Here is a 4,428-nt window from a genome sequence, read left to right as displayed (position 1 = left end):
AGTTCTTTATAAACTTTCATTAAAATCTAAAAAAAAAGAGACTAAATTAATGGGGTGAAATTATTTGGGTAGATAGAATAATAATATTGTAACCAATTTTAATGAATTTTACTTGTAGAAATTATCCAAGAGTGTATGTTTTCTAGGTATAGACATTTTAGCAAAAATAAAAATAAACATTTAAAAACACTTCTAAAGACTGTCTTAAAATGTTAATGCTGTTGTGTACCATCAAATACTTTAGTCACAGGTAAAGCATTACACATTCAACTCAAAGACATTTGATTTGAATCTACCAAATGCCCAGTGAGAGAAAGGTGGGCAACTGACTCTGTAATTAAGTGCCTATGGAAATATACCTTTCCTAATTCTAAAATATGCAGTGTCTCCTTGCTCTGCTAAAAATAGAACAACACACTAACACACACACAAAGACACACACACACACCCTCAAACCCAAAAACAAAATAACCTGCTTCTTGGTATATATAGGTTTCACATGTTTACAATTAAGTGTTCTAGGATATCTGTATGTTCATATAATTGAAAACACAACAAAACAAAATTCATAAAACAAAGTGCACAAAACATAAGCAGCTCTATACTCTCACCAATGATAATTTCAATTTCTAACCAGCAGTGCCATCCACTTCCTAAACAACACGCCTCTGGAAACTCTATGAACTTTGATAAATGTTGACAATTATAGAAAATCTTCAGGCGTTTTGCTCATAGAGTCACTATAAGTCATGTTCGACTTGAAGGCAATCAACAACAACAACAACATTCTATTCTATAAGGCATCTATGGTAACATAGTCATTAGAAAGCCCTATTACTAATCCAAAAGCCACACCTGTCTTGATGGTTTTAATGCACTAGTTGATCATTGGGAGAAAGATGGGCAATCTTCTCCCAAAAGGTTGCATAGTGGGGTGTACTTGGGGCAGTGGGAGAAGGCAGGGGATTCTATATCAAAGAAAGAATTTTTCTTTTACTTTTCAAAGAGACGAGTGAACTGGGGCGGGGGAGGAAGCAGGGGGAAGGGCTGGGCAGGGAGAAAAGTGCAGCAATGAATGAATGGAAATCCAAAATCTCTGTAAATGTTCATTAAAATTATTCAAATAAAAAACAAAACCAACCCACTATAGGGTCAACTATTAGTCATTCTGACTTAAGGGCAATGAGAAATGAATTATTCATTTCAATTATTTTCTTTAATTCCATCTTCAGTCACCGTAAAATAATTATTATTGTTGTCTGGTACCACTGAATTCACTACAAAAGAAGTGGCCCTATGAATAAAAGACATTTATGCCACACCATCCTCATGATATCAGATATGTTTGAACTCATTGTAATAATCATTATGTTAATCTACCTTGTTAGGGGTGTTTCTATGATCCTCTGTATTTCTCTGAGTAACTTATTTTCTAAGGATTGGCCCCTTTGAAACATATTCAGCTTATGTGAGACCAAGTTTTAACATCCTTGCCTCTAAAAGCATCCTGGATGTACTTTCTCCCAGACAAACATGTTGGTTCTTTTTAAAGTCATAGGATATTCAATAATCTCCTTTAACACCACAACTCAAAGGAATTGATTCTTCTGTTATCCTCATTCATTACCCGATTTTCAGATGTATAGCAACTAATTGAAAGACTATAGCTTAAATTAGGCATGTTTTCGTATTTAAACTGATCCCTTTTCTCTTTAGAATTTTGGAGAGGTCCTCGACAGCATGTTTTCCCAAAACAACATGTCTTGATTTCCTGAAGTCAGTTATCATAAGTGTACATTGTGGATTCAAGTAAAATTAAATCAATGACAAGTTAAATCTCTCCACCTATCGTAATGTTACTATTGATCCATTTGTAAGGATTTCTGTTCTTTTTGAAACAAACAGAAATAGAGATGAAATTCATACTGAAGGCTGTATTATTTGATCTTTTGTAGCAAGTGTTTCAAGTTCTATTCATTTTCAGTAAGCAAGGTTGAATCACCTGTGAAAGAAAGGTTATTGATGAGTTTTTCTCCAAGATTTTTGAAAATCAGTGTATTGGTTTATGACCTGTTGTTGTTATGTGTCATTTAGTTGCTAGCAACTCATAGTGACTCTATGCACAATAACTCTGAACCCTGCTGTATTCTATGCCAGCTTTACTTTCTATGACATCGAACCTCATTACCCCAGTTATTGTGTCAATCTCATTTGGGATATTCCTCTCCTGGATTGTCCCTAGACTCTTCCAAGCATGATATCCTTCTCCCAAAGACTGGTCCCTCCTGGTTACATGAACAAAGTATGTGAGATGGAGTCCTTGCCTCCAAATAGCAGCTTGGTTTCACCCTCTCCAGGACAGACCTGTTAGTTCTTTTGTCAGTCCATGGTAAGTTCAAAACTCTTCTCCAGCACCACAACTCAAAGACTTTGATTCTTCTTTCATCCTTGGTCATTTTCCAACTATCTGAAGCACAGTCAGTAATTGTGAAGATCATGGCCTGGATCAGTAGCACCTTGACCTCTAGACTGACATCCTTGCTCTCCAGCACTCTGGAAATATCTTTGACAGCCTATTTCCCCAATTCAATTAATCTTTTGATTGTATGACTGCTGATACCAAGAGTGTTGATTATGGAATCTAACAAGCTGAAGTTGTTATCAATCAATCTCTTCCTCATCTATCACAATGCTATCAATTGGCCCGGTGGTGAGAATCTTTGTTTTCTTGATGTTGAGCTTCAATCTATATTACAAACTACAGTCCTTGACCTTCTGTAGCATTATAACTTACTATAATTTTTAAAACTTACAATTTGATGCCATATGTGTTTACATACTATTTTACATTGCTATATAGATCCGTACTTTGGTGAACAACCTATAATCTGCCCATGATTAATGTTCTCAGTAGCAGCTTTGATAGTTTATTCCGTAGGGAGATGTGCTGTTAACCCAAAAGCAGCACCTCTGTAGTGGCTCAAATCTACCAGATGCTCAAGGGGAGAATGATGGCTAATTTTTTTCCAATTTATTTCTGTCTTCAGAAACATGCTACGGGGTCACCTATAAGTCATTTTTGACTGAAGGGCAATTAATGAGTGAAATGCCTTTAGATTGTTATTATGCTTTTATGAGGCTAAATACTTTTTCTTTATTTCTCATTCTGAGATGAACCATTTTAATTCAGTGACAAGACTTGTCTTTTCTAATTTTCTGCCTCAACTGGAGTGCAATCCTGTGAAGAGTCAGTCTGCTATTTCATTGCCTCAGGACCTTTCAATGCCCTTACGTTCTAATGTTAAGCTATATTTCCTTTCGTTGCTAAGCATCTAAATCATAGTTGCATACAGTACTCATGAATACAAATTTTTCTTTTCTTCCTAAATAAAGGTGACAGCCAAATTAGATTTTATAATTATACAGTCAATTTTCCCACTTTTTCTTCTTGTATAAGTATTTTAAGTCTAATATGATTCTATCAGTTTGCTTGACACTCTTGTATTGTTTACACCTTCAAGTATAATGAAGTAAAGAATACATTGAATTTTATAAAGAGATAAAAATGCTGACTTTCTTTTTGTAATATTTTCCTAATAAGCATGCATTAATTCTTTTGTGATAAAGACCATGCATTATTCAGTAGTTGGGTTTTGGTTTTTTTTTTTTTTTTTTGGTATCCTGTGACTCTAAAAGTGCATGACTCACAGGTAGTCCTTTGTTATTTACTGAATGAATATATTTATGACGTTAAAAACTCTTTTTTATTTTCTGACCACTGAAGTTCACAAGAATACCTGGTGACACAGTGGTTAAAGCACTGGACTGGTAACCAAAAAGATATTTGACACTTCCCCATGATTCTCCTTGGAAAAATACCATGGAAATCACCTTCTGTTCCCATGAAATCATTCTCCTCTGTCCTTATAAGGTTACATTGGGTCAGTATCTACTTGTAGACAACATGCAGTTTTGAATTGTTAAGTTTATGAATAAAATAATTGTTTGCTAAAAGTGAGGAGGACTTAAGGCATTCATTGCAGAGAAGATCAAGAAATGTAGCCCTCGGTATATATTATACCTCAATGTCAAGAAAATAATGATTCTTACACTTGACTGATTGGCAACACGATGGATGAAGGGGAGATTCTAACTATCAACAGCTTCATCTTGTTTGAATACTCCAGCTAGATACCTCTCCAAATCATTGACTGATGATGTCACTTTGAGGGCTAAGGGGCAATTGATTCAGGTCATAGTCTTTTCAATCACTTGTTATGCTGCAGAAGCTCAGTATCAGCTGTGAAAACTAGGCCAGGAGCTGATTGTGGAACAGACCACCAACTACTCATATGCACATTCAAGCTGAAGCTGAGGAAAATGAAACTGAATCCACAGGAACCAAAACATGACTTTGATTTCATCCCA

This window comes from Elephantulus edwardii, unplaced genomic scaffold (genome assembly GCF_000299155.1).
Source record: "Elephantulus edwardii isolate Elephantulus edwardi_28Jun2011 unplaced genomic scaffold, EleEdw1.0 scaffold00169, whole genome shotgun sequence".
In the NCBI taxonomy this organism is placed as follows: Eukaryota; Metazoa; Chordata; class Mammalia; order Macroscelidea; family Macroscelididae; genus Elephantulus; species Elephantulus edwardii.
Note: the sequence above shows the minus strand (reverse complement) of the source record.